The sequence below is a fragment of the Glycine max genome, chromosome 19, assembly GCF_000004515.6.
Source record: "Glycine max cultivar Williams 82 chromosome 19, Glycine_max_v4.0, whole genome shotgun sequence".
Lineage (NCBI taxonomy): Eukaryota > Viridiplantae > Streptophyta > Magnoliopsida > Fabales > Fabaceae > Glycine > Glycine max.
This window is the reverse complement of record NC_038255.2, coordinates 11,823,412-11,851,222: the sequence shown is the minus strand read 5'-3', so window position 1 is coordinate 11,851,222 and position 27,811 is coordinate 11,823,412.

The window sequence follows — 27,811 nt, the reverse complement described above, 5'->3', positions numbered from 1 at the left end:
TGGATTCCTCGAGCCACAGTCCATTCAGAGATCTGGGCAATCACAATTTGAATTCGAAAGTTACATCAAGAGTTGGATACAGAGTTCAAAACGAGATGTTTACCTTGGAGCCTATCTGAATAGGTAAGTCAAACACAATAATTGAATTTAAATAATCTATACTACTACAATAACCCATATTCGTCTCTACTACAGTGGACACTGGCAAATGGTCGTCATTCTACCTAAGGAAAACCTAGTTGTCTGGTTTTGTTCTTTGCATAACAGGCCAGACAACTACCTTAAGGGAATAATTAACAGGTCCGTATTGTTTTCAATACATTTTCATTGGCATAACTCAACAACATCAATATTTTAATGTTCCTTATATTCAATACTAGTGCTTTGAAAGGACTTGATGATACTCCACAACCGAAATCCAAGGCTACTGCTAGGTGGATTGTTGTTAAGGTACGTGATTTAAATAAAAGTTCTACTTATATATATTTTATGTGTGTGTACACTAATTGTAGTTAACGTTTAATTAATATCCAAATTTCATTATGTATTTAGTGTAATAGACAAAAAGGAATCACTGAATGTGACTACTACGTGATGCACTGGATGTCCACGATAATCTTAGGATCTTTCAGGAATAATTGGGAGACAGTAATTGTTTATTACAAACAAATTTGGTTTTTTTATAATTGTTATTACATTATTAATTTATTTTTTTATTTGATCATGCAGTATTTTAATGAAGTTAGACCATTGGAAGCAGAGAGATTCAAGGCACTTCGCATACAGTGGGCACAGTATTATCTAAAAGTTAGAAATCAAACATAGGATGTTAGGCAACTATGTAACTTTAGGTTAATTAATTAGTTTACGTACTTTGCATTACATTTTTTACAATTGTTGTTTCATCTTAACATTGAACAACCTTTGTTGATAGCTACTTTTTTGCTAAAATCTATTTGAAAACTGAATGCAAATGATATATGTTGTGTGCTGTGTGGTCTGATTTTAAATTTACAGGTTAAATTTTGGTTTTTTTGTAAAAACAAAGACATTATATAAAAAAAATTCTTGAAAACAACATCGGTTTTTTATAAAAACCGATGTTAACGTGGGTTAACATCGGTTTTTTATAAAAAAAACCAATGTTAACTATCAATAGCAACACATTCGTTAACATCGGTTTTTTGAAAAAACCGATGTTAACTGTCAATAATAACACATTCGTTAACATCGTTTTTCTGTAAAAAACCGATGTTAAAATTCAATAGTAACACATTCGTTAACATCGGTTTTTATAAAAAAAACCGATGTTAACTGTCATTAGCCACACATTCCTGAAATCGGTTACATACTGATTACCGATGGTAACGTTCGTTAACATCGGTTTTCTGTAAAAAACCGATGTTAACTGTCAACAGTAACACATTCGTTAACATCGGTTTTTATAAAAAACCGATGTTAACTGTCAATAATAACACATTCGTTAACATCGGTTAACGTGGGTTAACATCGGTTTTTTTAAAAAACCGATGTTAACTATCATTAGTAACACATTCGTTAACATCGGTTTTCTACAGAGACATTATATAAAAAAAAATTCTTGAAAACAACATCGGTTTTTTGTAAAAACCGATGTTAACTTTCAACATTAATATACATTTTCTGGGTGTAATTCATATTAGCAACATCGGTTATTTATATAACCGATGTTGGTAATTTTACGTTAACATCGGTTTTTCAAAAACCGATGTTAACGATAATACTATCAACGTCGGTACTTTCAACATCGGTTGAAAAACCGATGTTGAAAGTCATAAATAACCGATGTAGAAAACATATTTTCTAATAGTGTATCAGTAGAACTTCTCATGTTAATGTTGTCATACTTCTTTGATTCTGTTTGGAAGGACGCAAGAAAGCTCTCATCTATGAATTCATGCATAATTGTTCCCTTGACAAGCTTATTTACAGTAACGAGCTTTAGGCAACTTCATCGTTGAGTTGAGATAATTTGTGGCAAATTGCCTTAGGGATAGCCCAAGGACTAGAGTACTTGCATAAGGGATGCAACACTTGAATTTTACATTTTGACATAAAGCCAAAACATTCTTTTGGATGAGAAGTTCTACCCCAAGATATCTGATTTTGGGCTAGCAAAGCCTTGTCCTAGAAATGAAAGTATTATTTCCAGGTCTGGTGCCAGAGGAACATTAGGGTATGTAGCTCCAGAAAATTTGGCAGAATTTCACACAAATCTGATGTAATCTTCCACTTTAAATTTAAACCACCTAAACCTTAATGCTAAAAATTCAATTTTCATTATGCATTAAATGCATCTTATCTTTGACTTGAAACTATACAATTTGAAGGGTCTGGGGGTGCAAGAATAGAATCAATGTTCTGTTCTAAGAGAGGCTATGAAGGATGCTTTGCATGTTTCTTAGAAGAAAGCAGAAAACATAGCACCTCTTTATTCAACTATCCTTTGTATTGTATGTTTGGAAAATCATAATGGTACTTTCCTCTGTTTGGGGTGGAAATTAGGAATTTCCATTTCCCAAAAGGGTGACTCATCTGTCACTTCCATCTTCATATGATTTTGGTATGTGGCTTCAGTTTTAGCTATGTTGTGCTTGCTGTGGCGCGCCAATAATTTGACTTCGATGATAAATTTTGTTTCTTACTCAACATTAATTCATTGGAAATTACTGCCTTCCTTAACTCAGTTCTCTTTGCAAGAACTAGAGAATACTATACAACGTGTTTTCTGCATGAATAGTATTTTGGTTTGGTGTGGGGAAGTCAGAAGAAGGCACAAGGTCATGGAGAAAGAGGAAAGAGAGAGTGGTAGTTTTGTAGGACGAGTTTTGCTTTTATTGATTCATATGGTGGTGAGAATCGTGACCATCATTTTCAAAGAACAGGCATTTATGTGTGGAAACGGCATGATTTATGTGTGAAGGGTGTTGCACGCAAGAGTAACAATGGACTGCATGCAAAGAGCATATCCCCATGCTCCGTACATTGGTACTCACCGTTTCTTGGTTGACTAGTGTGTGTCTGTGTGTTTCTGTGTGTATGTGTGTGTGCTTGTGTGTGTGTGTGTGTGTGTGTGTGTGTGTGTGTGTTTATGTGTGTGTGTGTGTTTCTCTGTGTGTGTGCGTGTGTGTGTGTGTACAATCGCGCATTGGATCAACCTTATATCTCCAAACACATTTTCAAGTAGTATAATTGTGCATTCCATGTTTTAAAAACTCGAGAGCTTCTTCTTATGTACTAAGGTTACTCACTAAAGGTCTTCTCAATTAATAATTGTTCAAAGCAATATGTAAATCTTGCCAGATAAATCTCTACTTCATTTCTCAAGTGTTTAGTTTTGATAAAGTTCAATAGGTTGAAGCTCTATAAAAGTTTAAAATATTGTTGATTTCTTTTGTTGTATATCCAATCGGCCTGAAGTCCTTAAAGCAAAGGCTTTGACTTGTATCGTGTCATTGATAAATATTGAGGAGTGCATGAAGTATTTTGAGAAGTTTGAACTATTAAGTATATCCAAAGCATTTTGAGATTTCTTTTTCACGTTTTTTACTTTTCTCCTTCTCCTCAGTCTTGATCATGAAGCACAAATATGTTCAATATTTATCTATATTTTGGTGCATGAGTGTATGATAATTTACTCAGTTTCTTTGGACCTTCACAGGAACAACTAAGATTAAGAACCTGAATCAAAACATGGAGGCCTTAACAGTGAAACTGTCAGAAAAGGACCCAAGAGAAATTTTTGAGGCGGTTCCCATTGGTGATGTAGCAAGTGGTAGATACTACAATGGACTGGATCACTTTTCATGGAAGTATGCTAACACACCTCCAAAAGATTCAAAAATCTCAACCTGGTGCACTCAACCATCCCTTTGGTTAGAATCTACCAAGTCATAATGAATTGAGGGTAACAAGGCTGGCAAAGGCTTAATATCAGGATGCTATTTATATATCAATAATGTAGCCCTTCTTGATGTTCGACTTTCTAGATATTTGGTTGGTTGAAATTTTTAGTTTAGACTGCAATACTTTTTGTTATGCAGCAGAAAATTATGAGCAGTTTGGAAGGCATGACTTGAGTTTAGGATGGGTTTAACATGATTTTTGCTTTTACCAACATGTTTGGATCTCTATTAGAAACATGACTTTAAATTATGCACTCAAGTCACATGGTTCCAACATTAGACTAAGGTCAGTCCCAAAGGAAACCAATAGTTGGGTTCAAATTCTGTTAACATTCCAGTCGTGATCGTTCAATATCCCCAAGCAAGAGCATGTGGATTGTGGTTTTCATTGGAAAGTGAAGTGTAATGGATTTTAGGTTTGTGAAGTGCTTTGACTATGGCCAGTGTGTTTGTCTACTAGGAAGTAATTTAGGGGTGATTCATGATATGATTTAGTATATGTCTTGTTGCGTTATGGAACTTTTTAATTAATAGCCATTAGCCAAGCCTTGTGAGAATTGGCCAAAAGAAGAGATGCAGTTAAAAGTATTTAATTACCTATTAATTTGAGTTAAGTCACATCCATAATGTGGCCCGCTCTTTAAATAAGTGCAGATGTAGATGTTAATGGGCATCATGTGAAGCACTGAGAGAGGGTCCAAAGCTGGGCTTTGATATTCTATTTGCTCTGTGTCATCCAAATTTGGATGCCAAGTTAACTTCATTTTATTATGCGATAAAAAAAATGTTATACTTATAGTCTTATACTGTACGGTTTAGGAGCTCAGACAAGTCGACAATGTAAGGACCCACCACGTCCTTAGGGGAGATCCTGAGTGACGGTTGAATGGAGTAGTTATCGAGTTGGTAACCTTCTTCGTCTATGCAAGGAAAGATGAGGAAGGTTATCAACTTGTGTGTGAGAGTTCTATTCTAACTTAACATAATAAGGACCAACCTGACTTGAGCGTTGCATAGAAGTCTCGGTATAGGTATTATAAATATTCTTAGCACATGGCGAAGTCTTAATCATGCATATTGGGGTGAACATATTATATCTTAGGAGACTTGTATATCACATAGATATGTTAATTCCTCCATTAATGAAATGAAAAACAAAATAGTTTCTCAAAGTGTAGTTTGTCATTCAATTAAGTTAATCTGTTCATTAAGTCTTCTACGATAACTTTGAAGAGTTTAAAGTCTATATATGTATACAAAGACTATTTTGAAGAGTTTAAGGTTAAATATGAAAACTTGTAAGTCCTTTAATTACTAAACTTATTGTCATATTAACCTTTGAATTTGACATCTACTCTCATACGAAATTAAAAAAATATTCCTTGAAATTCACAACTAATATTCAGTCTAATAATGCTGCTATAATTTGGTTCATACTAGTTTACATACACTGATGAATGAATTGCAGAAATTTGTTAAAACAACCAAACAAAGAATCTAGAGGTATTATAAAGTGCTAACCTATGTCACAAAGAGTCTCCCTATTATTAAGGCCTAACTTCCCTATTATTCATACTAATCAATATCTTTTTAATTATCAGCTTGTGTTTCAACATATCATGACATCACAATTGCAATTCTCACCAACAAAATCATCAGCACAGAAAAGCATACAAATATATCAACGAAATATATCTTCATCAGCTCGTATCTCGATGAGGTCGTACCTCAGTATCTGCAAGATTACATCTACCGAGTCCAGCAAAGAGACTGATGACGTAGCAAACAAACCTCCTACCTCGATCTGCTGACCACTAAAACCCAATGAAATGTATCTTCTAGCTATAGAGTTCCTGGGAAACAAAACATGAAGCTTAATTGACTGACACTCATTGGGTTTAATAGCAGCAATAATGAATTTCTCATTGGGTTTAACAGCAGCAGTAATTTTGGGCTTAATTGAGCGACACTCATTGGGTTTATTCAGGTTTACTAGTTCAATTTCAGCTATTACTTTTCATTTGTCCTGCTGAAGAGGTGAAACATCCTTGGTTTATTTTGCAGGCCTAAGTAAAGCCACAACATTCAGAGAAGAGCAACAACAAATCTCATATGAATTTATTTCCTACACTCAACCCAACAACAAGAACTGTATATTGAGACTTCAAAGCTTCAAATATCTTACTTGATTTGTTAAGTAAATCTCATTTATCTAATATTTTACTAGTCATATTGGCTTTTCTAACATTCCTTTTTGGTGATGACAGAATTACAATGCAAAACTTTCTGCTTTTGGCTTGGCAAAGGATGGACCAGCTGGTGATAAGAGCCATGTCTCTACAAGGGTAATGGGCACATATGGCTATGTTGCTCCTGAATATATGGCCACAGGTACCTAAGTTTGTGGAGTACTTAGCTTATGAACACTTTAGTTGGTCATACAAACTTCTATACATATCCTGCCTTCTAAATTATTGTGCACCAACCATATAATAGATTACCGAAAATAAGAAACCCTTATCAATTCTTTTTCAAGCCATGGTGGAGCTTTTTAGCTTCTTTTTTTTCCCTTCATTAACAAGCACTGCATCACATTTCATCTCACTAGCACATCTTACATTTTACTGGTTTAGAATTTGGGCCTAGAGGTTATATGCTTCAAGGCTCTTTTTGGGTAACATCTGTCATTGGTTGACTCATTATAAAAAGATATACCATCATCCAATCTAATTTATTTTTTAGTGTAAATCAAGTCCTAAAAGCAACTAACTTGTTTTAAAGCTTAGCAGGGTGAAATTGACCTAGTGCATTTTGTTCTGCTAATAGAAATTCAGATATCCCTCAAAGATACACTGACCATCCATTCGCTTTCATAAACACCACATGAATATGATATGGGCACGAACACAGATGCAACAATTTTTGAAAACATAGAACACAACACAACAATGATAGAACGAATAAAACTAGTATTAATTGACATAAAACACAAGTATTAAATCAAATGAGAGAATTGATGGTTGAAAGACGAGCATGAGTCATTATAAACTAAATAGAATGGTATAATTTATCTAAAGATAATCTCATCTGTGTTACTATTGAAGTTTATAACTTTAAAAGTAAAAAGAAAATTATAAAATACAGTTAGAAGTATTCAAAGTGTCCATAAATTGAAATGAGTATGGCATGAAAACGATTATTATTTTGAAGTATTCAAAGTGTTTTCATTCTTTTGAAGTATTTTTGGAGTATCAGAATTGACTCGCAGGTCTTGTCATTTTGAAGTACTCAAAATGCAGTTAGAAGTATTCTAAGTGTACATAAAGTGTTCGACAAATATGTGTGTGGCAGGAGTATGCCACAAACACAATTATTATTTTGAAGTATTCAAAGTGTTTTGAAGTATGAGAGTTGACTCCCAGTTCTTGTTATTTTGAAGTATTCAAAATGCAATTAGAAGTATTCTAAGTGTCCATAAAGTGTCTGACAATTAGAACACAATCCAACTTGGTTTCTTTTACCAAGTTAGATGCAGTTCCTATAGTAAACCCTACAACTCCAGCCACAACAAATTTATTTCCTACACTCAATCCAACAACAATTTCTCAAGCACCTAGCTCAACAGGACAAACCACACCCACAACCCCATACATGAACCCCATAAACCCTTACACAAACCCCACAACACCAAAAACAAGCCCTACAAACCCATAGTTGTCTTCCTTTCATTTGCCTCTTTCAAAAAGGTCATATAGGCTTTTACCTTCTAGGTCTTTTAGAAGTGAAAAATGCAACAAAAACAAAGCACACTGACCAACAAATCAAGTGAGACAGTGACTCCTCAAAGCTCAGAACACACAACAATAAAAGGAAAAGTAGAACATTGTTACATTTGCCATGGTGCTATACGCATTACAACACACACCTACCTACCTACCTAGCCATTAAGCATTCAAAGGACACAAATCAATCTGAATTACCTCAATGAAAAGGACACTTTGCAAGCACGAGTGAGCACCCTAAACGGAATGCAAAGTCAGCACCCCAAACAGCCCACGACAATGACGACAAACCAACCCCTTTGAGCTACCACGACTTCCACAAACCAACTCCTTGCAACACACACAAACAAACATCCTTGCAGTGAGCACAAGTTCCCCAAACAAACAAACAAAGAAGAAGAAGAAGAAAAAGACAACAGAGGCTAAGGTTGCGAAGAAGAAAAAGAAATTGTACCTAGGTAACGTGGCTAAGCCGTACAAACAAGCTCAAGAACCTGTACTCACGATCGCAAAGAAGAAGCGAAGAAGAAGCAAGAGCGAAGAACAGAGAGCACGAGGAAAGTGTAGGGCTCGGGTTCTGAAATTTTAAAATATATAAGTCCAACATCGATTTTCAATAAAAAAAACCGATGTTAACCTAATGATGTTAACGGTAACATCGGTTTTATGATAAAAACCGATGTTAACATATCATATGTTAACATCGGTTTATTAAAAACCGATGTTAATTAAAATACGTTAACATCGGTTTTCCAAAAAACTGATGTTATCGTATGAAATGTTAACATCGATTTTCCAAAAACCGATGTTAACTACTCCTGTTAACATCGGTTTTTAAAAAACCGATGTTAGCGTATTTTAATTAACATCGGTTTTCAGAAAAACCAATGTTAATGAATATATATTATTTACATATATGCCACCGCGTTTAGATTAACATCGGTTTTGTCCAAAACCGATGTTAATCTGCCGATGTTAAAACTGTTTTTTGTAGTAGTGTCAAACTACACTAATGTGGTATATAGTTTTCAAAACCACCTAGTCTAGTAAAAAAAAGTTTGGATTCTCAAACGTGGTTGCACCATGACAATTTGAAAAGTGTTGGTGTATGAGTGACCTTCAATTCTTTGCACAAACAACCAAACAAACAAATCCTTCGATTCTTTTCCCAAATGCCACTTTGTGCTCATAAGCTTGTTTTGGGTGCTAGATCAACCATGTTTGAAACTCAATTTTTTAATGGGATGAACAAGGATGATTAGGAGATAGTTGTTATTGACATGGAACCTAAGGTTTTCAAGGTGTCACATTCATTAAAATTTCCTTTCTTTCTTTATACTTTTGTAGATGTTTTTTGTTCCACAAAAGATAGATGCTATTTAATTTAGTTAAAGTCTAGCCTATCGTTTGGTTGGTTATCTAATATTTATCATTTCCTATGTTGAGCAGGCTTTACTTTATTTTATTTATAGAGACACTCTTTTGGAAGATGAAGAGCTCTTTATGTTGCATTCGTCATTCTTTCCTTCGTTGTCTGAATCATTTATAGCAAAGTTGCTAGCTGCTGGTGAGAAGTATGGTTTGCCAAGACTAATGTTGATGTGTGAATCTATACTTTGTAAAGACATATCTATAGATTTTGTTGCCTACAGTTTCACTCTTGCTGATCGTTATTGTGCTACCCACTTGAAGTCCGTCTGTCAAAAATTTTCTGCTGAAAACTTTGATGATGAGTTTCCATGCTTAACTCTCTAACCCAACTCTACATTTGAGTTCATAGTCAATTACTTCTTATCTTGTAATATATTTTCTTCATTATGGTGTCTACATTATTTGTTACTTGACAGTTGATTCTCATATCATTTCTTTCATTATTATGTCTATTGCAGTCGTGATGCAATTTGATGGTTTTTAGTATCTTAAGAAAAATTGTCCATTACTGCAATCAGAACTGCTAAGGATTGGAGTAGGATGCCAGAAAGAATTTAGTTGAGAGGGAAAATACTAAATTGTATGTGCTTAATCCAAGGTCTAGTTTAGAGAAGTGGCGACCTAAGATCCAAGGTTGGAAGGGACCAGGAATATATATAAAGGATTACATATTCTAATATGTTACTTTATAAATAAATTGAAATTACAATCTTCTATCATGTCTCTATTTTATATATCTAAATTAAAATGTGGTATGCTATTATAAAGAGTATTTTCTTAGTTAAAGAATTTGTGGCTCACTATTACAAATCAACATGTGATAGACATATGATAATATGTAGACTAATGTGTTTGTTTTTCGACGACATAAGTAAATAAAATTAGGGAAGAATTTATTCTTGTACCATAAATTAAAATGCTCCACCCTTTCAAATAGAGATTTTCAACACTTTGTCCTTTCTTTTGGAAATACATTTTACACACCTTCTCTATAATTAAGTCAAAGGTATCTCTCTCAATCCTCTAAAACTATATACTCCTATATATATATATGTGTGTGTGTGTGTGTGTGTGTTAACATACTCTCATCTTTTTTTCGGTTGAAATATGTTAACAACCTACACCAAAATGTTTAGGACCACAAAAACACAATTACTTTTTTATTTTAATTAATTTATTAAGGATACTATAGTCATTCAATCATTTAACCTTTTTTTATAATTAAAAAGCACTTCTTTCTCACCTCTCCCAACAATTCTCTCTCCTATGTTACTGCATCTTCAAGTTTCATCCAAAATTTCCAAATTTGTTTGTCTTCCTGACCTAGTAAACTATTCAAGCTCCATCCACCTTGAGTTCATGATTATCTTTTCAATTCAGCAGCAGAATTTTGCACTCACCATCGAATATTCTTGCTTCTTTCATCTATCTATTGTTCTATTCTGCTTCACTTGCACTCTCTCTACTCTCACCCGCAGGTTTACCTCTGCAACCAATGGGTCCAATTGCTGGCCATAACCATTTTCCGTTGCATCGACTTTGCTCAGTTTGTGAATTTCTGATTCTGAACAGTCAGAAGCTTCTACCCCTTTTTAGTTTTTTTTTTCATATCTCCATCCTCTCTTCATGAACTTTTCACGCTGCAATAGTGTGCTCCACCAGAGAGACTCTGAATTTGGGTCCTACACCGCATTAAAAGTCATCGTTGTGACTCACAACGCACAGTGCGGCATCAATCTGTGCGTTGATGAACAGAAATAGAGAATTAATGTTCAAGGACATGGCGAAAATGATACTGATGCAGGCAGACCAGACAGTGAACTTTAAGTTGATGATGGTGCAGCCAATGGCATGTCCATGGTGGCAAGGTGGGAAAAATGGGATATGTACGAGAATGTGAGATACAGGGAAGACACAAAAGGAGATATGAGAATCGAGTGCGTGATCTAGAAGGAGAGAGAAATAGCATACATGAATTATGGAGGAGAGAGAATTGAGATTTTATTTTAATTAAATGTATAAAATTTCTTTAATACCCTAAAATAAATAATTTACATTAAAAAAATAGATTTTTTGTCCTAAATATTTTTCTGTACATTACTAAGATATATATATATATATATATATATATATATATATATATATATATATAATGTATCATATGAAAATGATCATTTTGTATGAGAATAAGAATTATTAATCTCAACTGTTAGATTAAAATGAAAGGTCAAGATTAAAACATTTCAAATTCAAATTATAACGACATTTAACCATAAAATCTCTATAAGATATACCAAACAAAAAATCAAATATCTTAAAGATTTAATTTACATCAAGATCGCTACCACAACCACCACCATCTCTGCCGCCACCACTACTATAATTGTCGCCATGACCATCGTTGTTGCCACCAACTTGATTGTTGTCGCCGCCACTGGCAGAGGCGATAGTCATGTTGGTGGTAACGATGGTGGTCACGGAGGTGATCATAGTAGTGGTGGTAGTGGTAGTGGCGATGATGATGGTGACAATAGTCATGTTGGTGGTGGCGGTGACGACAGTTGACAATCATGGTGATGGTTGTGGTGACGGTCATGACAGTTATGGCGGAGACGGTCATGATGGTGGTGGTGGTCAAAGTTATGACATGTTTCAGATGTTTTAGGACATCATTGATTAAATCTTTAAGATATTTGATTTTTTGTATGGTAGGTCTGATGAAAATTTTGTGGTTAAATGAAGTTTTAATTTGAATTTTAAATGTTTTAATCTTGGCCTTTAATTTTAATGTAACGGTTGGAATTGGTCATCCTCATTCTCACATAAGATGACCATTTTCATATGATACGTCCTCTCTCTCCCTTTCTCTCTCGCTCTCTCTCTATATATATAATTTCCTAACTCATCTATTTGTTTTAATTTGGATAAATTACTTTTTAAATTAGTTCATGTTTTTGTTCAACTTAGTCCCTTAATTTTAAACATCTTATCAATATTGTCCTTTTCATCTAAGTATTTGCGACACTGTTAACTAACATAAAATGTGAAAGTAACATGTGTCCAATTTAGCGTATGTCATTGTAACGCCCTGAAATTTTGCTAACTATAAATCTATCTATAATTCTATTTATCATGTTATTTGATTATATGATTGACTTGAATGAGTTAAGTTATGGTGTGTATTAGTCATGTGTGATTTAATTGATGTGGATGTTGAGTTATGTGGAATTTGATTGACCTAAGTTGAAATTATGAGATTTTAAATGTTACCTAAACCTATTCGGCTAAACCGTGATTCTGGATTCGTTAACTGTTGGATCATCTTCAAATTTTGACTGTACATTCCAACCACATATCCCCACAATTTAAGCAATGGGATTTGTAAACTAACAACTTCTGACCTCTTACTTAGTGCAAGAAGTGCGTTAACTACAATTCCAACCCAAACCCTAACACCTTTTTCTCCACCATCCATGACCACCACGAGCCACTATTTCTTGTCGCTGAACCACCACATCGAGAGAAGCATTTTAATTGGAGCAGAATCCTTAGAATCCACCTCAAGGATTCAGTGGAGAACAATACCTCAATCCTTTCTTTCGTAGCTTCTTTGAGGTAATCTTTACTTCTAAGCCTTTCTCCTTGTTAGTTTGAGCTTCTCTTGTGTTTTGGGTAATGTAATAGAGTGTTTTTACACTTCCTTTGAAAAACCCTTGAAAATGAGACGTTGTAAAAGTTATCGTTTTATAAAATTGATGTTATTTTTGTGATCTTCACTGAATATAAGTCACATTGGCGTGATCAGAATTTAAAAATGACGTCTTCTTTTAGTAGAATCTGAAACACCCCTTAGTCCTTTATGTTTTGACAGGGTAATTGACCCCGAATGTTGTTATTAACCTTGTTTTTGAAATCTGTACTAAATTTCCTTTGATTTTGGTATATAGAATCTTGCATTTGGACTGACGAACATGAACAAGAGAGGACCCTGAGCGACGCAAAGGGGAACTGATGGAGAGCACACGATAGGTGAGGGGAGGTTATTTTGGTTTTCCGCTTTGATACCGTAGTTGGAGTCAGGAAACCTAACTATGGGGATGTATGTCTATCCCTGTTGCATGCTGGTTTTCAAGAAAAACAATATTTTTTACTAATGGGATGTGATATGTCTGTTATTAAGAAATGACATTATTATTTTTATTAGACTTGTGTTGTCTGAAGGCCTGGGGAGTGTGAATCTCAAGCATGAACTATATATGTATGTATATATGGAATGTGATTTACTGATGATATTATTATTGATGATATTAATCAATATAAGGTGACATTGATGTTTATGATAATGTTGATAGAGAATGATGTTGTTATCGAAGATGATATTGATAATAATTGATACGAGACCTTGTTGGTGTTTATGATAATATTGATATGAGATGATGTTGTTATTGATGATTATGTTGATGAGATGATATTGTTGCTATTGATAATGTCATTGAGATGATATGATGTTGATGTTGAGAATGACGTTGAGATGAGATGATGTTAATGTTCAGAATGACACTGAGATGAGATGATGTTGATGTTGAAAATGTCATTGTGATGATGTATGTTGTGTATGTACATGGGGAGTGCAGTGTTAAAGAGAATTAAGCATCTCTGGAGGGGGATGACTTAGAATCTTTAATTATCCACGGTCAATGCATTGATGGTGTCCATGTTTCTTACTTCATATTGCATGAAAATAGTATGAAATTTGTCAGTAAGTACTTGTAGTTTCTCATGAGGGGGAATACTTGTACTTGGGGGTATGTCACTCGGTTTGGAACTACTCAGGGGTTTGGAATTACGCAGGTTGATCACCATTGGGAGGGGAGTTGTCTGTACACGATAGGGTGACCTTAACACTTATTGCCTAGTTTTCTTAATAAAGAGTGTCGTGTGAACACGCTTAGGCTATTTCCTGATGAATGATATTACGTTGCATTTAAGAGTTGATGTCAAGTGCATGCATCATATTAAGCATGATTGATTGGAAGCATGGATGGGTGATGAGCACTTGTTGAGTGTATGTTGGACTAATGAATGTTTGTGTATGATCATGGTATTTGTTAATGTTTTCTTACTAATCATGGTCATTTGATTTTTGTGTTAATTTCTTTTATAATAAACTCATCCTTGCAATTTTTGTAACATGTGGTTGATACCTACGATGATCGTGATCCTTCGTTTGTAGGAGTAGATGGACAACAATAGAGTATGTGAAGTGAGATTTTTTTGTGAAGCTGCCAAGCCGACGTGATGACGTTGGGATTGTTTTAGGAGAGAGTTATGTTTTGTTAATCAACTCCTCCGTTCTATAATTCTTTTTGAATTGAGGATGTAAATCACATATTTAATTATATCCATGAACTAATTTACATTCCATTATTTGAATGATGTGTACTAAGTTAATATATATATATATATATACATACATACATACATACATACATACATACATACATATTCATCTAAGTAATTATGCATTGTTTGATGAATGTATATCGCAAAAAAATTAACTTTCATTTTTCATAAGCAAATTAATGGAGTTTTCATTTAAAAATTAAAATTTGCACAGTTTAGAGTGGTGATATTATGGCGATGAGATGGGTCGTTACAGTCATTATCATGAATTAGATGAGAAGGGAAAGATTAAGGGACTCAATTGAATATTTTATTAACAAAGGGACCAAATTTAACCAATTAAATAAAAATAAAAGGACCAAACAAGTAGTTTAGCCCTTTAATTTAAATATATCACAATTTAAACTATTATCACAAATTAAAATTATAATTTATGTATTTAAAAATATTTATTTATTATGAATTATAATTCTATAAAATAAATATTTATCTTATAAAAAGCACTTGCAAAGGTAATAGTTAAACCATGTTGGTGGAACTTGATGGTTCGACAAGAACTGGACGTAGTCTTGGTGATTGAGATAAATCATGTTGATTGTTGGATGATGGACAATAGAGATAGGGTTGAAGATTGTGTTGGTCATCTAGTTGAGTACTCTTGTCTTCTATATTGGTCGTTCAATCTTCTATAATATAGTGGAATGTCTAGTCATGTAGAAGGGAGCCTCTAATCTGATGGTTCATTAACATGTGTTGTCTTGTAATTGTAACCGTTTACTATTTTTCTATTGTATCCATTTTTGGTTAGACAGTTAGTTATTGTCTGTTTCATAATGAGCATTGTATTCTAGGTTCTGAGAGCTTAAGAGTTCTCTGAACCCCTTCATTGTAAATTCTATTACTTATAATAAGCTTAACAATTTTGCATGGTATCTCTTCTCCTTTTATATTCTGAGCTTCCCTAACTACGTATAATTTATCGAATCTTTCCCAAAAAATTGGTATGTAGAGCTTCTGTTTAAGACCACTTCCGCATCTATCTCATGGTAGATTAAGTCATCAGTGATCAACCATTCTATTTGTTATCTGTTCCTACTGCGTCTTCAAGATTGTATCAAGAAGATGGTCAACACAATCAAGATTAAGTCATCAGTGATCAACCATTCTGTTTGTTATTTGTTCTTGCTGCATCTTTAAGAGTTTTGGAAGTTATTTATGTGTCAAAAGGAATACATTCAGAAAGTAGTGAATCGTTTTGGGATGACATCCACAAAACTAGTATATACTCCTCTTACAACATCCATTCGTCTATCTGAACTCTATATTACTTAGTCAGAGTCAAAGAAGAAATACATGCCCTATGTTACTTATGAAACTGTTGTAGGAAGTCTCATGTACTCTATGGTGTGCACTAGACCGGACCTAGCACAAACAGCCAATGTTGTGAGTAGTTATATGGGTAATCCTGAGATGGAACATTGGCAAGCTGTGAAATATATATTCAGATACCTTAAGGGTACAACTAATATTGGAATCATCTTCCATGGAGACATGTCCTGTGCTTTCTCGTTGGTTACTCAAATTCTGACTAAGTTGCAGATTTAGTTGCAAGTAGATCTATGATTGGGTGTGCATTCACCATTGGTATCTCTCTTGTTAGTTGGAAGACCATACTTCAAGACACAATGGATTTATCCACTATGGAGGAAGAGTACAAGGCTCAGGCAGAAGTAGTAAAGGAGGGCATTTAGTTCAAGGGTCTGATTAGCAATCTTGGGGGTCCACAAGAAAAGGTAATAATTTTTGCAACAGTGTGAGTGCAATTGATTTAGCCAAGGATTAAGTCTATCATGAGAGGACTAAAACATATTGACATCATATACCACTTCATCTGACTTCATCTGTTCTAAGAAGAGGTTCAAAGTTCCAAAAGTTGATACAAGGAAGCATCCAATTGATATGTTCACAATGTCTACTCCAACAAGCATGTTCATGCATTATCTGGATCTAAACATAGATTGTTGGAAATGAACTAAATTACTTGTAATTCATAAATGTTATTGAACCATGGTGGAGATTTTAGATTATTGAACAATGGATGATAGAGATAGGGTGGACGATAATGTGGGTTGTCTGGTCCAGTACTCTTTTCTTCTGTATTGGTCATCCAATCTCTTGTATTTTAGTGGAGCATCCAGTCACGTAGACGAGAGTGTTTAGTCTAGTGGTTCATTAACATAGGTTATGTGGTAACTGTAACTTGTTTGTGTTGTAACCATTTTTGGTTAGACAGTTAGTTATTGTCTCCTTTATAAGGAGCTCTATTTTCTGGGTTCAAATAGCTTGAAAGTGATTAGAACCCTTTAATTGTAAATTTTGTTATTTGAAATAAATTTAACAATCTTGTGTGATATCTTTCTTCTCCTTCTATCGTTTACGGTTCCTTATCTGAATAGAACTTCTAAAATCTTCCCAACATTGTGCAATATAATATTACAATTCTTATTTGTTGTGTTTTGAGATTCAATAAAAGGATATCAACAAATAATAAATTCTTTCTAGGGAGGCCTATTTGGGCTTATTTATTTGGAATTATTTAACTCTTGGAGTATGTGATGTTTCCTTGTTGTTCCATAATGGCCTCTTTGTATAACCATTTATTAATTGAGATTATTTTTTTCTCTTAAGTAATCCAATATTATTTTTAAATGTTGCATTTGCCTATTGCAATGCAAAATTGTTTATTGAATATTTTATAGAAACATATTGCTATCATGATTGTAACTAACTCATAATCAACAATGCATTCTCCTAGCCCAAGCACAATCCCACATCTATCACAGGTTGGGAATGGAGGTGTCAAGTGACCGGGACTTGAGCTTGAGCTCCCATGAGTGTTTCAATCTTCAATGTTAGAGCTTGCATCTGCTTTCCCAATTCAATTTGGGGATCATTTTTCTCCACCTAGTTGACGCCTCTCTTCATAATCCTCTTATCCCTTGAGTTGTTATATGTGCAAAGAGCACTAGTCTTTGGTCCAAATTTCAAGCAAAACATATGATATATTGATCACAAACCATAAGATTTTTCTTTAAATAGTTTACAGGTTTTCGATTTGGTAATTATATAAGCCATGAATTCCACATAGATCAGTTTTCGTTTACAGGCACCAAACATAAACTAGTTAACTAACCAAATCAATTATATATCACAAATAATTAAATATAAATATGCTTAAACATAAGAGAAAAAAGTCAAGAAAAATCAAGGGAAAGGGCTGCTCAAAGTGTGCGAGAATAACAAGTGAAAAAGTGAAATCTGCAAAAAGACACGGCCAAAAAGCATGCAGTATATATAAAAAGGACAAAAACAACCTCTGAAAAATAATAAACAACATTGAGGAAAATCCTAATAATCCAAAAGGGTTTAATGTTCAGATAAGAGATAAAATTGTCAAAAATCAAGCACCAAGGGGAAAGCAATTACACACTCAGTCAAATTTTCAAGTATGTGTATGGCCAAGTTGAAAAAGAAAAGGCTTTAGCCCAACAAAAAAAAAAAACTTAACCTTTTCTGGAGTAATTTCAATGGCTAGAAACCCCTTTCAACTATAGATTAGAATATTCCTTACTGTGTTAAGGGACATCCAAGACTGACAAATTCCAGCATTTGAATCAATTCAAAACATCATTTAAACTACAAAACCAGAATAAAACCCAAGCAATCAAGAAACACCCATTTGAATAAACATAAAAAAGACTCCAAATTTATGGTCGTAGAAACAAGAAACTGAAAAACAAAAACACCCATTTGTTACACAAAGTTCCTGAAATTGCTCAAAAAGGTGAAAAGCACATATTGTTGAGGTGTAGAGAAGAGAAGTTAGCTGTCACTGTTGAGTGCCGAGAAGTTAGGTTTTCTCTTCTACTATAGGACTTGCGATTTTCACGCGCGTGCGTAAAGAACTTGGTGAGAACAGGGGTTGATGCACCGTTCTTTGCCATTGTGGTGGGGTTCTACGTAGTGGTGGCATTGTCCTTCGCCGCCTGATGGGGTTCTCCACGGTGGTGGTATTGTTTTTCGTCGTCGTGATGTGGTTCTCTGCAGTGGTAGCATTGTTCTTTGCCTCTGTGATGGGGTTTTCCATGGTGGTGGCATTGTTCTTTGTTGCCGTGATGGGGCTCTCCTCAGTGGTTTTTGCGTGAGTGTAGCAGAAGTGCAGAACAACAAAAGCCAAGATCGAATAGAGGTAAACGAAAATGACAAATAAGTGAAGTAGGTTATTTTAAAATGCCAGTTTTTAAAATATGTTGACTTTACAACTATTTTTATATAAAAATCAAGTTATTGAAAAGACCTATTGTCATACCCTAATTTCGTCCGGGGATTATTACTTGATAATATGCAACCTTTGATCGGCCGCTTTGAGATACTTGGCATCCTTTGTTTCACAATATGTGAAGTCCCGAGACATGCCGGAAATCAAAAGGAAGCAGGCTTACGCGATCCGTGAAATTCCGTAATGTGGCGGAAACCAAAAGGAGGTGTTGTTACGTAATCCGTGAGTTTCCGTAACTTCTTCGAAAGCTAAAAAAGAGTAAATACATGATCCGTAAGGATCCGTAACCTTACGGAAAGAAAATAAGTATCGTTACGAAATTCGTAAAGTTTCGTAACGTTACGGAAAAAGAATCACCAAAAAAGGTAAAGGGGGGTGAACTTATCAAGATAGGGTGTAAATAGCAATTCAAATCTAGGCCCTTCCGGAACATTTTGGAAGTTGGGTTGCTTAAGGAGGAAGCAACTGGGCGGAAAGCTCCTCCACGTTTTTGAAAAATGGTTTCCGGGGCTTCCGCGACTTCCGTAATACTTCCGTAAAATTTTCGAAAACCTTGGGTAAGCATATTCCACTTAACATTGTTGAAAGGGAAGAGAAAAAAGATGAAAGTTAAGTCATATATGCTTCCGTAAGGCTTCCGTAACTTTTTCGTAAATTACGAAAGAAGGTGGGGTGAACTTATCATTATAGGGGTGTAAATAGCAATTCAAATCTAGGCCCTTCTGGAACATTTTGGAAGTTGGGTTGCTTAAGGAGGAAGCAATTGGGCGGCAAGCTCCTCCACGTTTTTGAAAAATGGTTTCCGAGGCTTCCGTGGCTTCCGTAAAATTTCCGAAAACCTTGGGTAAGCATATTCCACTTAACATTGGTGAAAGGGAAGGAAAAAAAAGATGAAAATCAAATTCGAAACACTTCCGTAAGGCTTCCGTAACTTTTCCGTAAAATATGAAAAGGGGGGTGAACTTAGTAATTCGGGTGCGCTTAGAAATCTTCTTCATTAAGTCTATGGGCAGCAAGCACGTCCCTTTTTTCCTATAAATAGGGGAGGGGGGAGCTGTTTCAAAATGTTCAAGACCCCTTTGGCTATGCATTTCGGCTATTTTGGGCAAAAAACACGTTTTCGTGAAGAAAAATTGAGTCGAAGTGCTTCCGTAACGCTTCCGTAAGCGATTCTGTGGAAATTCTTCATCGTTCTTCACCGTTCTTCATCCGTTCTTCGTTCGTTCTTCATTCTTCAACGGGTAAGTTTTTGAATCTGAGACTTTCAATTCATTTCTTGTTTTGTGTACTTTCACTTTAATTTCATTTACTTTCAGTTTTCTTTTCTTCCGTTTTTAACGTGCTTTAATCGTTTATTTAAGCCGTTTTCTCGCCTAATAAATGATAAAATGAATTTCAACCGATCATTTGTGTTGTAATCTCGTTTAATCACTGTTAAAACAAAATCTAACGATCGTTCACGTTGTAACCACGGTTAAACCAAAAAGAGGTAAAATAATAATATAATAATAAAAAATATCTTTTAGTAAAATAAACCAAAAAAAATCAATCGGACGTTTTCTCTTTGGGATTTCTCATTTTTAATTGAATTGACTAATAACTAAAGTGAAACTAAGGCTAAAATCAATTCGCCAAGTCAAGCTCGTCCACAAAAAATCACTAAAAAAAGGGATTTGAAAGTTTATTATCTCAGTCTTTCTTACCAAGTTAATGGATCATTTTTAAGGTCCAACACCTTTAAATGATCACCTTTCAAGTAAAAAGAAATCGTGTGATTCACCCTTAAAAAAGAACTGCGTAGGTCTGATTTCCTCTTCGATGGAGGGTACGTAGGAGCAAGAGCCCTGCTTTTGTCGACCTCAAAAATAAAAAGGAAATAAAAGTTAAGATAACACAATTTCACAATTCTAAAAAATAGGTTGTTGTCCTTTGAGACAAACGTGAGAGGTGCTAATACCTTCCTCAAACGTAAATACAACTCCCGAACTTAGAATTTTCGTTTCGACCGGTTTCCTTCGGTTTTTCCGATGTTTTCCACAAATAAACGTTGGTGGCGACTTCGTGCATCTTTCCTCCTTTGGAAAGCGCACCCGTGAGCCTCGCCTTCGCTCGCCCGCAAAAGGGCATGTTGCGACAGTTGGCGACTCCACTGGGGACTTTTTGTGAGTTAGGCCTATTTTAAAGAATTGTGGAATTGTGAAACTTTGTGTGTGCCTTTTTTGAACTGTGTAAAATGTAAATAACTGTTGTCTATTTCACATTCTTTACACTGCATTCTAAGCACCCACGGGTTTGAGTGAAAAAGGGGCCCTATACCCGGGTTCATGGGAATTTAAGGAGTGGAGGTGAATCTATGATCATGCTAGGTCTCCGACTTGCTTGATAATAGTGAAACCTCATCTAGAGCTTTCTCTCTTTATAATATGTTGTCACTGGTATTCCATACCGCCACAATACTATTATCTTGAGTGATGATACCTCTAGAAAATAGTCGTGTGAGTTATGAATCGTTGGGAGTAGTTATTAGAGACCCATATATATTATCCTATAGGTCCCTAGAATAGGGGCACGGAGCAAACACGCTGCGTGCCGTTTTAAACACTGCCATGCATGTAATCCTAAATTTCATATACGCCTTTGCTTGCAATTATTTATAGATATTGCCATACTCTGTGCATCCCCCTGTTGCGCTTTTGCGCATCTGCATCATGCCGTCACACATGCGTTGTATGTGGGTCTCATCTTTTGTCGTGGGAAGTCGGAAGATCCATATTGTCTTCTTAACTGCACACATGGGGCACTGCGCCCCCAAATGCACAAGTAAGAGAGATGATTTTTCGGGCTCTCGTGTCCGTAAATGCATTCATATCATGCATTGCATAAACATCTCTTCAGCGTCATAATGAACATATCGTTCCTGCATTTGTCCGTTATGATATTCCTGCATCACATTTTGCATGAGTCATTGCATCATCATGCATATGTGTTCAACAAACTTTTTTGATCTACAAATTGCATACTAATTGTTTTCATGTTTGCTCATGCGTGACCCTTGCGTTTCCCCTGCAAGACAAAAACAAAAAAGAAAGTGCGAAAATTCACGCTGCATTCTTAGTTGCATATATTCGGTACCATGAGCCAACCGTGTTGGGATCATAAACCCATTTCACTTAAAATCAAAATGATTGAACATGGTACCTAATGCATGGTTAACTAAGAAAGGGTGTTTCTTCGGGCATCTCAATCTCATAATTACATTTTCCATGCATATCATGCGTATTCCCGAGTCTTTCATCCCTATGAAATGTTGTTGAAGTCTTGGCGATCAAAATTGCCATTCCTTGGGTTATGGGGTTGAACCAAGCTCGTGCTTTTACGAAAAGGTTCATCGAGTCAAGTTGAAGTAAGGAAGTAACCATCTTGCAAAATTGGGGCAAAAGATGGATCGTGTTACATCATTGCTTCGTCTACTGCCAAACACGTTTAAGATTATTGATATCCTTGTTACTTCCAGCTTCGCCTTGACAAAGATGTCATGGACCATGTTGAAAATCTAAATTGATGTCCTGCGTAAAAATTCATAATACTTCAACTGTGCATCATTCGCATACATCCGTGCTTTTCATTGGTTGCATTGTTCATTGCATTCTTTCCTTTAAAAAAAAAAGAGAACTTAATCATTGTTATAAAAAAATAATAAAAAAAAACATGCTTTACGGTGCCCTTACCGAACCTGTGCTAGAGCTAGAGTAATGGGTAAAGCGGAGGAGGTACAAGAGCAGATGGAGGCCGACATGGAGGCCATGAAAGAGCAAATGGCCACAATGATGGAGGCCATGATGAGCATGAAGAAGATAATGGAAGTCAATGCAGTTGCAGTTGCCGCTACCAGCGCTGTTGCTAAGGTGAACCCGACGTCCCCATCCGGCATCATCCAACCTCAGATATGGTAGGCAAAGATTTGGGAAGTACGGGCGGCCCCCATTATGCGCAAATCTAAAACAAGCATGCCTTCCCACCATATGGCTTGCCTCCCAACTATACACCACCCAATGTAGCGTACATTCCCAATAAAAATGCCAATAACTCCACTCATATACCCATTGAGAGCCAACAATCCGAAACTGATCATGCACATGCCTCTTAAACCGTGGAGAAGACACATGAAATTCCCCATCACAATCTAGCCGACTTCGAGCCTTGGCTCGGATATGCCACTAAAGGGCAAGTAGTTGGTGGTATACCCCTTGAAAACACTTCGGAAAGCCCTCAGTATCACCCCCAGCTACACCTCTTGCATTCCACGACAAGTAAAAACCCTCATGCTATGGCAGAAATGGGAAAGTTGGATCATCTAGAGGAAAGGCTCAGGGCCATTGAAGGAGGTGAAGATTATGCCTTTGCTAACCTAGGAGAGTTGTTCCTAGTACCTAATATCATCACCCCTCCCAAGTTCAAGGTGCTGGACTTTGACAAGTACAAGGGGACTACTTGCCCCAAGAACCATCTAAAGATGTATTATCGGAAGATGGGGGCATACGCAAAACATGAGGAATTGCTGATACATTCCTTCCAAGAAAGTCTTACTGGGGTAGCTGTTACCTGGTACACTAACTTGGAACCTTCCCGAGTCCATTCTTGGAAGGACCTAGTGGTTGCCTTCGTTAGGCAGTGTCAGTATAATGTTTTCGGATAGGATGCAACTACAGAACATGTGCAAAAAAGGGGGCACGAATCTTTCAAAAGAATACGCCCAAAGGTGGAGAGACCTAGCAGCTCAAGTGGCACCTTAATGACGGAGAAAAAAATGATGACAATGATAGTAGACACATTACCAGTATTCTACTATGAAAAGATGGTGGGCTACACACCTTCAAGCTTTGATGATATGGTCTTCACCGAAGAAAGGATCAAAGTGGGTCTAAAAAGAGGAAAATCTGATCATCATGCTTTGATAAATGCAAAAAAAAAAAAAAAAACTAGGGCAAATGAAGAGGGTGAAAATGAGGGAGAAGCCCATGCTGTGACTGCCATTCCTATACAACCAAGTTTCCCACCAACCCAACAATGTCATTACTCAGCCAATAAACAAACCTTCTCCTTACCCACCGCCCAGTTATCGACAAAGGCCATCCCTAAATCAACCACAAAGTCTGTCTACCGCACTTCCAATGACAAACATCACCTTTAGCACAATCCAAAAACACCAACCAAGAAATGAATTTTGCAGCGAGAAAGCCTATAGAATTCACCCCAATTCCAGTGTCCTATGCTGACTTGCTCCCATATCTACTTGATAATTCACTGGTAGCCATAACCCCAACCAAGGTTCATCAACCTCCATTTCTCCGAGAATACGACTCGAACGCAATGTGTGCTTGTCATGGAGAAGCCCCGTGGCATTCCATTGAGCATTGTAGGGGCCTGAAGCGTAAGGTGCAAGGTCTAATTGATGCGGGCTGGCTGAAATTTGAGGAGAATCACCTGTAAATCCTGACATTGACAAGAGATGCCACACATGGGGCAATTTTGAAATTTGTTGTTAGATGTCTCTAATGACTCATCAAGATTTTCAAGTTTGTACCATTATTGTAAACCACAGTTACAATGTTAAATGAAATGGATGAAGTTGATATCTTTGTCCCTCATCCTCTCACAAACGCATCTTTGCTTATTCAACTTTCACCGGAATGTGGGTGCAAGCCATTGGTCTGTTTGCTCAAGCGACCTGTGCTCCTGAGTTTGGACTTCCAAGACCGTTCAATCAGAGATTACTCATCTTGCACGTTGTTGGGGGCGCCGTAAAAAAGCGAGTAAAGTTCAAAACAAATAAGTTTCAAAATAAAAATAAAAAAAGTGTTCAAAAAGAAAAAAATCATTTGATTGACTGTGTTTTCAAGACGTTCATGTGACCTCATTTTATCATCCTGGAAAGTTTGTCTTTTTAGAGAGAAGTGAGTTATCAAGAATAGGATGTTGGACAAATGGCCTCAGTTATCTTAAGAAGGGGGGGGGGTTAAATTAAGATACAAAGACTATTCCCCAATTAAACTTTCACTCTCTCTTTTCGGATTAACAATGCACACAGGGACAACCCTTCCCTTGTGTTCAAGAATCCCCTACAACAAGAGACCCACGGTCTCTTAATCCCTTTTCAGAAATAAGAAGAAGAGGTCTCTCTTAAAAGAGATGGATTGTACAATGAAGATCAATCAAAATTCTTTATTGAATATGCAAGTGGTTGACCAAGGAATCTTTTGAGAGGATAAAGACATTTCAGTTTAGAAAAACTCTCTTAATCTTTTGAGAGGATAAAACCTTTTTGGGCAATGAAAACTCTCTTTAAAACATTTGAATGGCCATTCATAAATCATTTGAATAGATGTGTCTCTTGGAAATTTTTCTGAAAATCCCCTCTGGTAATCGATTACAGGCTTTAAAATTTGAATTAAAACGTTCAATAAACTGTTGGTAATCAATTACCATCCATGCATAATCAATTACACATTATAAACTTTGAATTCAAATTTCTAGTGACTGTTATAAACATTTTCAACTACTGGTAATCAATTACCAGAGAGCAAATCTCAATTTGAAATGATAGAATTCTTTGGTCAAACCTTTTGTTTGGAAACTTCTTCCTAAAGATTCTAGAGATCAACTTGATCATGTATCTTGATTTTTCTTGGATTCTTGTCTTGAATAAAACTTAGAAGCACTTGATCCTTTAGCATTATCAAGACATCCAAACATCTTGCTTCTACATAGGAGTCATTTGACTTAATCCATCAACTGAAAAATCCTTCAACTATTTCTCATCCTTGGAAAATTCTTTTTGCAAGAATCAACTGCATCTTTCATTCTTCCTCACTACGAGGTTGTGAAAACAAGACAACGATTGTACCTCAAAGCCCTACACTGGGGCAATGAAAGGCACCATGCATAAACCTCAAACGAACCTAGGGGCAGATTAGAAGTTCTCACCCAATAGGTTCCTTGCTACAAGGTCATGACGAAAGACAACGATTGTACCTTAAAGCCCTACACTGGGGCAACGAAAGGCACCATGCAAAAACCTCAAGCGAACCTAGGGGCAGATTAGAAGTTTTCACCCAATAGGTTCCCAGCTACAAGGTCATGACGAAAGATAACAATTGGTACCTTGAAGCCTCACACTGGGGCAATGAGGGGCATCGTGCATGAGCCTCAAGTGAACATAGGGGCAGATAAAAAGTTCTCATCCGTCGATGTTTTTAAACAAGAAAAAAAAGGGGGGGAGACAAACCCTGGAATTTCAATAGATTGATTAAACGCCAAACGGCTCCATTGCCGTCACTCCAAAATGGTCATGTGACTAAATCAAATAGAACATACACTTTGAGGGAGTTCCCGGAAAGATTTGCAAAAGATAGGATAAGGTTGCATGAATTATCACCTTTTTCAAAAGGACAGTCAATCTGTGTTTTCCAAAAAAATTAAATCAAAATCAAAATAACGAAATAGGGAAAGAATGTCATGAACATTGTACAACTTTCCATTGCATTGCATTGTTTCATATGAGGTCAGCATTACCAAATTTCACGACAAAGGTTGCATGCGTTTGCATCCCTAAAAATCATGTTAACTGCATAGATTTCCTACATCTCGTGTCCAATCTTTTTGGATGACCGGCCCTCTCGATGAGTCGATCTCTTGCTTTCTCATAAAGGTGGACCCTTGGGTACTAGTACCTATCACCTTTAGAGGACTATATGTCCTCGCCATCAGAGGACTGCACATCCTCGCCTGCAGAGGGTTGCACGCCCTCGCCTTTAGAGGGCTACGCATCCTCATTTTCAGTGTGCTCCATATCCACACCTTAAGAGAATATAAGGTCCTTTGTCCTTAGATGCTTCACCGAGACTTGCGCTCCAGTTAAGGGGCCAGTAGTTTCCTTTTAATGGTTCCTGGGCCACCCCCTGATATTAGAGGGCGACCAACTGTGCGAGCACATCCAGAGAGGGAGGCTGTCACGCATCTACTATGCATACCGAGGCAAGATTTCACCTGTGCCGCTGCAAAAAGACGAGTGCGGATCATGCGCACCAACATGACCACTCTTACATGGATATGGATGACGTTGCTATTTAGCAACATTCTGCCCAGCGACCACAATGCCAATCTCCCCCTGTAGATGTATCAGTTGGTCTGTGCCGTCATGACATAGGTAAGTATGCACATGGCTCAATTGATTTCTGATGTCATCTATTGTTTGTAGGGATCGCGCCCACAAGACGCCCAGTGGACCCGGAGAAGTCCAACAGGGCCCTAGGGTTTCCAGCTCTGGTTACGGGCCTCTATAGTCCTACAGGGTGCCCGTTCCCCGGCAAGCTCACGTCATCATGGCATAGGTAAGTATGCACATCGCTCAACTGATTTCTGATTTCATCTATTGTTTGCAAGGATCGCGCTTGCAAGACACCCAGTGGACCCGAAGAAGTCCAGCAGGGTCTTGGAGTTGTCAAGCTCTAATTACGGGTCTCTGTCAGTTCTACGGAGTGCCTGTCACCTCCAGCAAGGGCATCAGGCCCCCTACTAATCGAGCTTTCATCAAGAAGTACTGCGTCCCTAGGCAGGCACAGGGCGAAATACCACAGCAGCCTGGGGATGGCCGGCAGCGGGCAACAGACGCACCGCCATCACCTCTAGAGTTCACCTTAGCTCATCCACAAAAAGGTTAGAGCATTGCTTACGACCCATGGCCGATCAATAGGCGACCAAGTCCAAAGCCAAAGGTAAGCAAAGTACTAGGTCCGTAACCGACAAGCCATCAAGCGTCCAGCTCAAGACATTAAAGAAGCGCTACTAGGAGGCAACCTAGTACCTTTTAAATCTCTGCTTGTTATTTGATCACCTTTGTTTCTCAAGTCATA